A 13,762-nucleotide genomic window follows, 5' to 3' on the forward strand; every position below is an offset into this window, starting at 1 on the left:
TATTTTAATATGCTATCAGGTTGTCACAACCTTCCTTCCAAGGAGTAAGTGCCTTTTAATTTCATGGCTGCAGTCACCATCTGCAGTGATTTTGGAGCCCCCCAAAATAAAGTCTGACACTGTTTCCACTGTTTCCCTCTAATTCCCATGAAGTAATGGGACCAGATGCCATGATCTTAGTTTTCTGAATGTTGAGTTTTAAGCCAACTTTTTCACTCTCCTCTTTCACTTTCATCAAGAGGTTTTTTAGTTCCTCTTCACTTTCTGCCATAAGGGTGGTGTCATCTGCATATCTGAGGTTATTGATATTTCTCCTGGAAATCTTGATTCCAGCTTGTGCTTCCTCCAGCCCAGCTTTTCTCATGATGTACTCTGCATATAAATTAAATAAGCAGGGTGACAATATACAGCCTTGACGTACTCCTTTTCCTATTTGGAACCAGTCTGTTGTTCCATGTCCAGTTCTAACTGTTGCTTCCTGACCTGCATATAGGTTTCTCAAGAGGCAGATCAGGTGATCTGGTATTCCCATCTCTTTCAGAATTTTCCACAGTTTATTGTGATCCACACAGTCAAAGGCTTTGGCATAGTCAATAAAGCAGAAATTGATGTTTCTCTGGAACTCTCTTGCTTTTTCCATGATCCAGCAGATGTTGGCAATTTGATCTCTGGTTCCTCTGCCTTTTCTAAAACCAGCTTGAACACCTGGAATTTCATAGTTCATGTATTGCTGAAGCCTGGCTTGGAGAATTTTGAGCATTACTTTACTAGCGTGTGAGATGAGTGCACTTGTGAGGTAGTTTGAGCATTCTTTGGCATTGCCTTTCTTTGGGATTGGAATGAAAACTGACCTTTTCCAGTCCTGTGGCCACTGCTGAGTTTTCCAAATGTGCTGGCATATTGAGTGCAGCACTTTCACAGCATCATCTTTCAGGATTTGAAATAGCTCAACTGGAATTCTATCACTTCCACTAGCTTTGTTCATAGTGATGCTTTCTAAGGCCCACTTGACTTCACATTCCAGGATGTCTGGCTCTAGGTAAGTGATCACACCTTCGTAATTATCTTGGTCGTGAAGCTCTTTTTTGTACAGTTCTTCCATGTATTCTTGCCACCTCTTCTTAATATCTTCTGCTTCTGTTAGGTCCATACTATTTCTGTTGTTTATTGAGCCCATCTTTGCATGAAATGTTCCCTTGGTATCTCTAATTTTCTTGAAGAGATCTCTAGTCTTTTCCATTCTGTTTTTCCTCTATTTCTTTGCATTGATCGCTGAGGAAGGCTTTCTTATCTCTTCTTGCTATTCTTTGGAACTCTGCATTCAAATAGGAATATCTTTCCTTTTCTCCTTTGCTTTTCACTTCTCTTCTTTTCACAGCTATTTGTAAGGCCTCCTCAGACAGCCATTTTGCTTTTTTGCAACTTTTATAGTAAACTTAGTCAAATCCTGCTTAAAATTAAAAATAAGAATAAAAGTCGCTGTCAGTAAGCGGGGAATTCATTCTGCTTTTGCACAGGTATCTTCCAGCTGCCTCTTCCACAAGGCAGACCTCTAGGAATGAAGGAAAAGGTTCTGAGTGCAGGTGCTTATGATTCTGCTTGGTAGGGGAATGTGATCTGTGACAAGTCTTGTTTGATAACACTTTTCTTGAACAATAAAAATAATCATTAGATACATATAACTCTTGTTATGTCTGGGTCACTGAGTCTTGATACTCAGTGAAAAAACAAACTGATTGAACAGTAAAATATGGTTCCTGTTTTTAAGGAGTTATCATTTAAAGTAAATCACAAGGAATGACAGAAATCTCGGCAAAACCATTAGGAGGAATGGGATTTGCTTGTTACCTTAGAAGCAAAAGGCACATTTCTCCAAAGTAAGTCATTAAAGACTGCGATTGTTTTGTTTTGTTTTGTTTTTAGGACTGACTTTGTATCATGAAAATGATAGCTTAATCCTGTTCTCCATTCACCAGGCAGGTGGGTGAGCGTCATTTCATATGAGCCAGTCCAGCTGCAGGAAAAGGCATTTGCATAGGAGGTTGAGGGGAATTGCCAAACAACAAAATGGAGACTTCTCCTTTTGCAATTCCTCCTATTACAACTTCATATAAATTGATGTTTCCATAGAAATGAATTTTTACATGGAATCTTAATAGTACTTCAGCAGATTCCAAATGTATTCTTTCATCTTACTCTGCTTTCACAACGTGATCATATTTGTTCTCACTTCCTGGTTTGTCCACACAAGCCTATTGCTGGGGAATATTTAAACAAAGTGTTTATGAAAGAGAATATGGTTTTTAATGGATATGTTTTGATTTGATTTAGATTTAGTTCCTGTAGTAATTTTTATAGAAATAAGATTTCTGATGCCTAAACTGGTAAACCAGTTACGTAAAGAAAACTTTGGGCACTGAATTTAATTTTTAGAAAATCTCTTTGGGCACTGAATTTAATTAAGTTCAGTTCAGTTCAGTTGCTCAGTCGTGTCCGACTCTTTGCGACCCCATGAATCGCAGCACGCCAGGCCTCCCTGTCCATCACCATCTCCCGGAGTTCACTCAGACTCACGTCCATCGAGTCGGTGATGCCATCCAGCCATCTCATCCTCTGTCGTCCCCTACTCGTCCTCCCCCCAATCCCTCCCAGCATCAGAGTCTTTTCCAGTGAGTCAGCTCTTCGCATGAGGTGGCCAAAGTACTGGAGTTCCAATTAAGTTACCTTGTGGTAAAGTCTACAGAACTGTTTGATTAGGCACCAGTTGTGAAACAAATGAAATGTTGGCCCATAATTAGAGTAATTGTAACTTGATTTTAAACAGATTTGATTGCATGGTGAGTGACGTAATGCCTAACAATTTCTCCAGAAGAAAAGCCCAGTATGCTCTTGGGTGGATGGCTTGCCTCGGGCATGTCTAACATGAACACTTGTGTATCTGGCACCATTATGTGTGTGTGTGTGTGTGTGTGTGTGTTTTAAATGACTGTTCTTCTCTGTTATAACATTGCATGAAATATTTGGCTACTAATTCTAAAAGTATTATTTTTATCTCAAAACATCTAATTTCTACCAAAGTATTCAAGTACCATCTAGTGTAGAGAAACTAATCAGGAATTTTCCTGGCAATCCTATGGTTGAGACTCCATGCTTCCACTGCCAGGGGCCTGGATTCAATCCCTGGTCCAGAACCTAAGATCCCTACGTGCCGCTTGATGCAGCAAAACAGTAATAACAACAACAGAAACTAATCAAATACTTTTCTCTTTTGAAAACATCAATTATGACTTTTAGGAAAACTCTGTCCCCTCAAAATCTAAAATGTCCAGTTGCATCATTTTACTGGCTAATCTGAAAGCTTAATAATTTTAAACATAACTGCTTTTCTACTTGGTATTTCAAAGTCCCAATATGTTTTATTTGACAAGGTGACATGATGTATACCCTAATACAGATTTAGGCTTACTGCTGTCATCCTCAAATCCTTTCCAATGAATGCTTCCTTATGTTTTCAAATTAATTTCCCTAATATATACTAATATGCCGTTAAAGTATTTTTTCCATCAGTCCTTTGTTCACATGCCATCAATGGTTTCCTATTGCCTGTATGTTCTAATCTAAATTCCTTTCTGCTCTCATAAAAATACTTGACTATTAATTCTAAAAGTGATATTTGTATCCCAAAGCAATTATTTCTCAGGTGCCTGTTACATACCAAGGGCTGAGATGCATCTTGAAAAATTGTTAGCCTGACAATCTAGACTTTAATATTTAACCCTAATCTACTTTACACTCATCTCCATTATTGTCTCAGAAATTCCACTCCATCTGCACTAACTAAAATCCACTCCAGTCTCTTCACTAACTTCTGAAATATCCTTTTGCCTTTTTATTTGTTCCCCATCCCTTCACATAAAATATTATGAGCCCCTTATTAATCCTGCCTTCTATCCCTCATCCCATTACCTCCCATTCATATAAATCCTGTGCATTTTTCTTGGTCCAACTCATAAATCTTGTGCAATGACTATTATTTCCTTAGTATATACTACCTTAAAACAGAACTATGTAATCCATTTGTTTGATCTTGTATTCATGCTTTATTTACCAAAGCATAAGCTCCTTTTGAAGTTCATGTCTTGAGTCTGACACCTTTCTGTCCCCTTCAGCACCTGGTATGATGCTTTGCACCCAGTAGAGGCTAGGTCATGATTGTTGAGGATACCTAGTGAATGAAAGATGTGACAGTCGTCCAACACTCTCTGAACCCCATCTCTGTCTGGGACCAAGTTGGTGGCACATAGGACCCTCTTCATTTCTGTCTCTGTTCAACTGACAGTGACTTTGATGTTGTCTTCCTTCAATGAGTAAAGACTTTCCATGATAGAAACGTGCAATGTTGTCGGGCAGAAATAGAAAAATGTTATTTATTGTGTATGGATTAAGGGGAAAAAAATAGAGATAGGAAAAAAAGACACCATTAGCTTTCTTGGTACCATCTTTCTACTTTCAAGTCTGTTGCTGAGAAATAATAGTAGATTCATGTGCTGTGCACAGAGGAGAAACCCAGGTCACTGACCAAAGATGATACCTGTCATGCTGCTGAATTTGTCACTGAGCCAGGCAAAGCCCCACCCTGATTTAGAAGTCATGTATTAAACTTCCAGACAGAGAGTGTGGCTTTTATTTCCTGGAAGCCATCACAACTCTAAACTTTCAGAGAAAGCATGGTTTCTCTCCTTTGCTAAAAAATACCACATGAAGCCACAGAGTCCTCTGAGTTCTGAAGCCCAAAGCCAACCCAGTGTGTGGAAACCCTACCACTCCCCTTCTTTGGAATGGGGATGGCCTACCTGATTGCTGTTCTTTCAGTCCTTCATGGGTTCTTTTAGAAGTCTGACCCTCCTCTTATCACCTCAGTAACCCCAGAGCTGCCTCAAATTATTCTTAAGGCCATGCCTAAACTAAACCTCTTTTCTCAGCTGACAGGGCTAGAATATAGACTTAATTTCCTAGAGGATTCTGTTGATTTGAAGATTAGATGATGCAGTGTTTGTAGGAAATGGTTCTGGTTTTTGCTTCAAGCAAGGGGGAGGGGAGGTTCTCATTTTAATTATTTTAATGCTCATTTAATATTTCATGGCAGTTCTGCCTCCTAAGCCCTGGGCATACAATGATGAGCATGAGACAGGTAGACCAGACCTCCTAGAGCTTATCGTTTTAGTTGAAGAGAAATAAAGCTCAGTTGAATGATTACATAAAGGTGTGTAATAAATGCTGTGAAAGCAAGGAATAGAAAACTGGAAAAGCCAGATGTGAAAGTCCTGGTCAAAGGTTTCCCTTAAGAAGTAACTTCTCTAAGTCATTAACTCAGGACATCCATGGCTTAAGTGACTGCTTGCTGTGTTTGGGCCTTGAAGGTGAACCTGACTTTCTTACTGGACCACTTGGCACTGTTTCAGACTGCACCTGTTTTGAATAAGAATTAGCCCTTCTGTAAGACTCTTCTCACGCAATGTGATGCCATGAGTGGTATAATAAGAAATACATGTGTATTTGGTCTTTGCCTTCAGTGTATAGCACAGAGCTCCTAAAATCCTTGGAATTTCCTGATAGAAGATCTTTTGTTACACAGGATGAGCCCCTTTCAACCCTACCCTAGTTTATGCAAATAGAGTGACCCTGGGGTGGCTTCTAGATAGAGGCTGATTGCCATAGAAATCAACCAAGTTATTAGAGGTTTGGAACTTTCAGTCTAGCCACTGACCTCTGAGGAAGGAGGAGGGGGTGTCAAGAGATTTCTAATCGCCAGTGGCCAGTGATTTAATCAATCATGCCTAGGTAGTGAAACTTCCAGAAACATGCCTAGACTACAGAATCTGGAAGCTTCCAGATTAGTGAACATATTGAGGCTCTGGGAGGGTGTCATACTTAGTACCTGAAAGCTTCACACCCTCTGCCACCCTCCCCACACACACCATCAGATACTCACCCTGTGCATCTCTTCCATTTGGTTGTTGCAGAGTTGTATCCTTTACAATAAACTTGTAAGCATAAAGTGTTTCCCTGAGTTCTATGAATCGTTGTAGTGAATTATCAAGCTTGAGGAGGGGGTTGGGGGAACCCCTGAATTTGTAATCACGTTAGACAGAAGTGTGGATCATCTGAGTCTCTGGGACTTAAGACTGGCATCTAAAGTAGGGGCGGTCTTGTGGGACTCTACACATAAACCTGTGGAATCTTGCACTAACCTAAGTGTTGGAAGAGGATTGCGTGGAAGGCTACCCAGTTGGTGTCAGAAAAGGTAATGTCAGAAAAAGACAACTCACTATGTTTATCCTGAATGGAAACCAGACATTTCTCTGCTCTAGCAGAGGAGCGAATGGAAACCAGTGTTTTTGAGCACCAGCAGCCATTAACCAGGGTTGCATATAGGAAGCACTGATTTAACACCAAGGTGAAGGTGGACTTTTTAACCTCTGAAAAGTAGATGATATAAGAGCTTGCTTTTCAAAACTGACCTACTTCTCTCTTAATGCTCTTGCTCAATCCTTTACTTCCCACACTTTCCAGGGAAAACAGGAGCCAGAAGAGATAAGCAGTCGGCTGATAGAATGTTTTAAAAGGCCTCTGGGTTGGGCAGACAGGCATGGCTGCACTTCTTTGGCATTGTGAACCAGAGATTGTGGATGCTATTTTTTTTTCTTTTTCTTTCTTTCTTCCTTCTTTCTTTCCTTCCTTCCTTCCTCTCTCTCTCTCTTTCATCCCTAGTTGACAGTATGAATGGCCCGTTTTCAGTCCATTATTGCAAGGTGAATTTGGAGAAGACCCATGTACTCGAGTTATTGTTTTCTCACAGTGAAGAGACCATTGCAGTTTTGTGTTTTGGTCACATATTTCTACCCAGACCCCTGTGCCTTTTTAAAAAATTCTTTTTGACTTTGTAGCAGGACTTCAATGTGAGGGGGCGTCAGTGACTTTGTAACATTTGCTGTTTTGTTTCCTTGGAACCAAGGTGGTATAAATAAGGCTCACTTCATGGGCTGTTTTGTTTCAATTTAGGATAGTGCTCTAAGGCCAGAAGCATCCTCCTCTAAAATTACTTTACCAGCAAAAAAATTGGCTTTCTCTACTGGGTTCCCCTTTACATTTATGTACACCTTTACTGATTGCAATGTGCTTCTGCAGTGTTTCTTTATCACTACTGTCAAGTCATGGGGGCAGTATAGATTGGCCCTATTTCAAAGTGTAGGACATGGTGGCCTGGACTAAGTGAGTGGTTTGCTTTAGCCCCTGCAGATGGCGGTGGAGGCAGGCCTGGGAATTGTTCCAGTGTACATTTTCCACTGTGAGCAGAGAAAACCAGCCCCAACCTCCTACTCTCACTTGTGGGTGGAGTGGAGGGTTAGGGGAACAAAAGATATGAATAAATAAAACGTGGGCAGTTTACAGTCACCTAAAGCAGCTCCAGAACGTTCACAGAGCAACACCTGTTCTCAAGTGACTGGTAACCGCAGAATAAGGTCCAGGCTGCCCAGCCTTTGGGGAAGGAAATAGCAAGAGCTAGTAAAACCATAGAAAGGGCTGGATAGCTCTCCTTTCCATGCTGTTCTGTTGCCAGCTTCCCTCCCACCCCCCTGAGACATTATGACAAATAACCAAATCAGGAGATGATATGTTTTAAAAAGAGGTCTCTAGCTACAGTATGGAATTGGAACTAAGGAAGTCAAGAAAGGAGGCTTTTCCAGCTGTCTTCTCCAAAGATGAGGCAGGCTTCATCCAAGGCAGTGGTAGCGGGGATGCAGAAGGGAATAGTTTAAGAAAAGAACCAATTGATTTCAGAGAATAGAGGAAAGGGTTTGGGGTTAGGTATGATTGTTCTGGATGTTGCCATCAACCTTCAGCATCATTCAGCTATCTGTGTTAATGTTGCTTCCAATATTCAGGCACTCAGGAAGAGCAGGTTTGATGTGGGTGTTGAGAAGAAGTGACAGGTTCAGTTTGGGACATGCTAAGTTTCAATTTTCCACACATCTCAGTGTGTAGCCAGGAAGATAATGGGGAAGTGATTCTGTGGTTTAGGATTAGGGAGCTGGGCTTGTTGTGTAGTGTTTGGGATTCATCTGCAGGGACATGTGGATGATTCTTAATAGAGGATGTCCCCCTAGGAGAGCATATGCATGCACAGAGAAGCTACTGGCCAGGGACTGAATCCTGGCAAACCCTGCTGCCTAAGGGATGGTGGTGTTAGGACCCTTCCATGGTTCCCACTTACCTTTCTAGCTCAGTTAAAAATCAATGCTTTCATCATATCCTTGACCTGATGAACTTCCTTTCTTGCAGTGACCCACTTTTCCTCTCATTTTGGCAAGACCAATTTATTAGTTTCTAACTGCATACCATTCAGTGTACTCTCTTTCTAAGAAAACACAGCATTTACCTTCAGGTTAATGCTTTTCCTGGTCATATCGCTTTCTTCTCTTAAAGCCCTGCTTCACTCTCATCCCTCCAAAGTTGTCTTTCCAGATTAGGTCTCACTTAGCTCCAGCTTCAGTCAGTCAGCTCACAGGATGCTGGAATGCTGGGATGCTGGGAGTGGAGGGTCTATCATTTGGCTCTGTAACATGACAAGTGAGGGAAGTCAGGTCAGATGAGGTGAGATGACTTGTCTAATATATGATCAGTTAGATATAAAGTAAAGAGTAGAAATTGGGTTTTCCCATACCTAGTCAGGGATTCTTTCTGTTAGGGCACGATGCCTCAGAGTCTTAATTCTGCCCTATGCCATGGTGATGGTTACTTTCCTTCATTTAAACATCCATCTAATTACTACATTCCCCTCATCCTTCTTCAGTATAGCCCTGTAGAGAGGCAGAGCAGCTATTTCTTATTTTAAATTGGCTCTCATTTGATATGGACCATTACCTTTATTCTCTCAGGCCTTGAATGGATATTTCTGCCACACATAATGCAGAGACCAAGGAAGTAACAAGGCAGTCCTACAAAATTGTGTGTTATGATGAAAGCCTCAAGGATTGATTGATTGACCGCTCTTAAGAGCCCAATGAGTATGTCTGCTATCACTAAGACAAAGGATTATGGTGAACCTTCTCTAACCACTTCCACACACAAACAAACACGCAGTCTCTCCACCTTAGCACCAACCTCTCCCTCCACCCTGCATCACACCCTATAAGGCTATCCTAGATGCTTTTTGCTGAACTGACCTATTAATAAAAGAAGATTAACAGGAGGATCAAATACTTTCCAAATTCATCATAAGTAATTAATGATTTTTATAAACATGTGGGTTCTTCATTTCTTATAGGAGAAAAAAAATAAAAAAGATCCCATGTGTGTGTGTTTATCTAACTAGTCACTAGAAGATTTTTGAATGTCTTAGCTTCTTCATATAAGGCTGTTTAGTATAAAAGAGACCCATGCCTTTTCTGGACAAATTAGTGAGATCATATCTCCCCCACTCAAATATATCCAATTAAAAATAACCAAAAATTTCATAATGAAATATTTAGTGTTATAATAATTTGTGAATTATGGGCAAAGCAAATTTGACACAGTATATTTTTATGTGTTATGTTTTCTGGTACATGGGGGCCTGCTATATATTTCATTTGTGTAATCCATTTATGCTCATTTTAACGCAGGGGAATTCCCTTGTGGTCCAGTAGTTAGGACCCCATGCTTTCATAGCCAGTGGTGTAGGTTCAATCCCTGTTCTGGGAACTAAGATCCTGCAAGCTGTGAGGCATGGCCAAGAAGAAAAAAAAAAAAGAAGCAGAATAGTTTTCCTGTTTTACATGAGAGGGGCTTTCCTGGTGACTCAGAGATTAAAGCGTCAGCCTGCAATGTGGGAGACCCGGGTTCAATCCCTGGGTCAGGAAGATTCCCTGGAGAAGGAAATAGCAACCCACTCCAGTATTCTTGCCTGGAGATCCCATGGAGGGAGGAGCCTGGTGGGCTACAGTCCACAGGGTCCAGTCCACAGGATCGCAGAGTCGGAGACAACCAAGCAACTTCACTTTCTTTTCACTTTCTTTACATGAGAGATTTTTTTTGTGGTAAAATATATATAACATAAAATGTACAGTTTTAACCATTTTAAAGTGTATAGTTCTGTGGCATAAAATATATTCACATTGGTATGCACCTGTGATTATAGACTTTAAAACATGGCCTTGGGTGACATTAGCTGTATCTGACTTGTCTGCAGCATGAACCTTGATTGGAAAGATAGGCATAAAAGTGGAGGTTACTTGGACAGGTTAACTTTTTAAAAATGTTGCATCGCCCTGGGTTGTTTTGGCTTCACAATACCTGGTCTTCCCTATGTGTCATATATTAAATAACTGAGGTAAGTTACATTTATATTTATATTTCACAACACTTTGTAGTAACTGAAGTCATGTGATACATTGCAAAATCTGGCATGGAAATCACTAACTTGGGTGGAGAACCAAACTCCCTAACATGCAGTCTGGTTTCTCTTTACCAGAGGGTAATGCTTTAAAGGCAACCTTTAAATAATTCATTTTAGATATACCTATTAGTTAGTAAATTACCACTTTTGAGCATTTCCTTCAAACCTCCTGCTATGCTAAGCATTTGATTTTTATAGTTACCTCATTTAATTCTTAAAACATTTAATTCTTATTGTCGTTATTTTGCAGATGAGAAAACTGATACTTAGTTTATTTAGATCAGGCAGGTGGTAAATGACACAGAACTTGATCTTAACCATTCTGCTACACTCCCTTCCTCATAAGGGTGTCAGGTAAGATCTAGGCCTAACAAAGCAACCAACAGATTAAGGCATGCAATACTTCTTTATTAAGTCATTCAGAAAGGTCATATTTAGATGTTATGGCATAAATTTATTTTGTTGTTTTAGTTGATAAGTCATGTCCAACTCTGTGACCCCATGGCCTGTAGCCCTCTGAAATCCTCTATCCTTGGGATTTTCCAGGCAAGAATACTGGAGTGTGGGTTGCTATTGCCTCTTCCAGGAGATCTTCCCCACCCAGGGATTGAACCCACGTCTCTTATGTCTCCTGCATTGGCAGGCAGATTATTTACTACTGAGCCACCTCATTTTAATAGGAAGACCAGGAAGAAAAGCCATGTAAAACATCATTTAAATACAGATGAAACTTGGGTTACTCCTCTTGTCATTACAGGGATGAGTGCATATTTCTCTATAAGAGGCTGTGGCAGCAGGATGTACGTGCCTGCTCTGGTGGCTGTCATGCTGATCTTAATTACTTAATAGAGGCAAGCAGGATGGAGGGAGCAGTTGGTGATTCTGTTTCACTGGATGGAATACTGAGTAATGAACAGGAAAACTTTACAGATCTGATTTTTAGATTGTGTCTTTCAGTTTCTCTAAAAGATAGATTGTAGGTTTTTGGTTTTTTTTTAAGCATTATCACATTCTATATAAAACTCCTTTTAACATAGCTCACTGGGGAGGCGGTGTAGCAGATGGCTCTTAGTCAGAGCTGGTGTGAATTCTGGCTTCACTTTGTGAGCTTGAGCTTGAGCAAGCTTCTTCTTCCCATTCTCACCTTTCCCACCATTAGAGTTGAGACCATAATACCTACCTCACTAAATGCACATTAAATAGGAGCCTTCTCCTTTCTACCTTCCACCACCTTTCTCCATTCGGCAGACAGTTACTGAGAATCTTGTGTGTTAGCCCCTGTCTTGCACGTGAACTCTTCTAAGAGCTCACAGTGAGAGGCAGAAAGGCATCTGACCAGCTCTTGATGATGCAGTTTAATAGAAGCGGTACAGCACTCAGCACTCCCTCAATGCTGAAGAAGCACCAGGTATGGAACCACTACTTGTTTTGGGGGATGAGTGAGTAGCAGTGTTTACTTTAAACATCTTCTGTGTTTAATGTTTAGTGGTCATTCAGTACTTGGTGAACATTAGACTTTTGTATTTTGTGGTCAAAAATTAGCTTGATCTTAACATGAGTCTGATTTGCAGTGCATGGCAGTTTATTTTTTCATTGGGTTGACAGTATGGTAGTGCACATATAGCATTTTTTACAGTGATCACGGTCAGAAGTCAGTGGTTTTATGAGACTGAAACCATCCCAGGACATGAATATTGTCAGCTTGATCATAGCACGGAGGATTTGGAACTACAATAATTAGAGAGCACCTAATATGTGGCAGGCCCTGGGCAACATCCTTAACTTCCCAGAGCCTATGGTGTTGGGGGAAGGTGAACTGGGAATCAAGTGGGCACAGAATGACTTGGTGCACATTATCCTTGTTAGGTGGTAACTTGATACTTCCTCTGGCCCACGCGTTTTCTCGTTGCCTTATACTGTTAATTCGTAAAAAAGAATTGTGAAGTCATAGTTTGATAAGATATTAAGGTCATTTAAGAATGCTGTGGCATTTATCCAGCGATCCATCACTGATTCGAGTTGACTCACTGTCATTATAATGCAGCGAGTCAGGCTGAATTTGACAGCACTTCTCTATTCAGATTTGTGAGATGTCATGTTTGGTGAGTAAGTTGGCAAATATGAATTTTTCTCCTTTCTTTCTGAAGGGTAAAGGCTTAGCCTCTGCTTCTGAATCTCTGCACCTGTCAAGAGCTGATGGAAATGCCCGAGGCCCTGTCTCCACTGCTTTGCTTATCACCCTTCCAGGCCCACTGTCTGTACTCAGGCTGTGTGCACATATCTTTTAGAGAGCCAGGCCTGCTCCTCCATACCGTTGGTGCTTAACTGGGTGGGGAAGCCTGATCTGGTATTATTGTTTCACTCTATAATTACTTAGTATTTATGATGAGGGCAAAGGCAGGACTGAGACATGGGAGCACCCTAGGTGGGCTATTAACTTGTCACTCTGGGCAGGCTAATGATTTGATGCCACTTCAGCCTGCTATTCTTTATTAATTTTTTTAAATATAAATTTATTTATTTTAATCGGAGGCTAATTACTTCACTGGAAGAAACAAGCTGGAATCAAGATTGCCGGGAAAAATATCAATAACCTCAGATGTGCAGATGACACCACCCTTATGGCAGAAAGTGAAGAGGAGCTAAAAAGTCTCTTGATGAAAGTGAAAGAGGAGAGTGAAAAAGTTGGCTTAAAACTCAACATTCAGAAAACAAAGATCATGGCATCCGGTCCCATCACTTCATGGGGAAACAGTGGAAATAGATGGGGAAACAGTGGAAACAGTGTCAGACTTTATTTTGGGGGGAGCTCCAAAATCACTGCAGATGGTGATTGCCGCCATGAAATTAAAAGATGCTTACTCCTTGGAAGAAAAGTTATGGCCAAACTAGATAGTATATTCAAAAGCAGAGACATTACTTTGCCGACTAAGGTCCGTCTAGTCAAGGCTATGGTTTTTCCATTGGTCATGTATGGATGTGAGAGTTGGACTGTGAAGAAGGCTGAGCGCCGAAGAATTGATGCTTTTGAACTATGGTGTTGGAGAAGACTCTTGAGAGTCCCTTGGACTGCAAGGAGATCCAACCAGTCCATTCTGAAGGAGATCAACCCTGGGATTTCTTTGGAAGGAATGATGCTAAAGCTGAAACTCCAATACTTTGGCCACCTCATGCCAAGAGTTGACTCATTGGAAAAGACTCTGATGCTGGGCGGGACTGGGGGCAGGAGGAGAAGGGGACGACAGAGCATGAGATGGCTGGATGGCATCACAGACTCAATGGACGTGAGTCTGAGTGAACTCCGGGAGTTGGTGATGAACAGGG

At 40.9% G+C, this 13,762-nt stretch overlaps 1 protein-coding gene across 2 annotated transcripts in view; it reads left to right on the top strand.

The window, feature by feature from the left end:
• Positions 1-13,762, top strand: part of LRRC8B (leucine rich repeat containing 8 family member B) — a 74,591-nt gene that overhangs the window by 26,613 nt on the left and 34,216 nt on the right. The window contains exon 1 of one of the 2 annotated variants that reach the window (XM_018045727.1): positions 11,592-11,846. The exons of the other annotated variant lie outside the window; for it this stretch is intronic. The gene's annotated coding sequence lies outside the window, so the exon portion shown is untranslated. Of the gene's footprint in view, positions 1-11,591; positions 11,847-13,762 lie in introns of those variants that run through there. 2 annotated transcript variants of the gene reach the window in all.

Source organism: Capra hircus, chromosome 3, assembly GCF_001704415.2.
Source record: "Capra hircus breed San Clemente chromosome 3, ASM170441v1, whole genome shotgun sequence".
Classification (NCBI taxonomy): Eukaryota; Metazoa; Chordata; class Mammalia; order Artiodactyla; family Bovidae; genus Capra; species Capra hircus.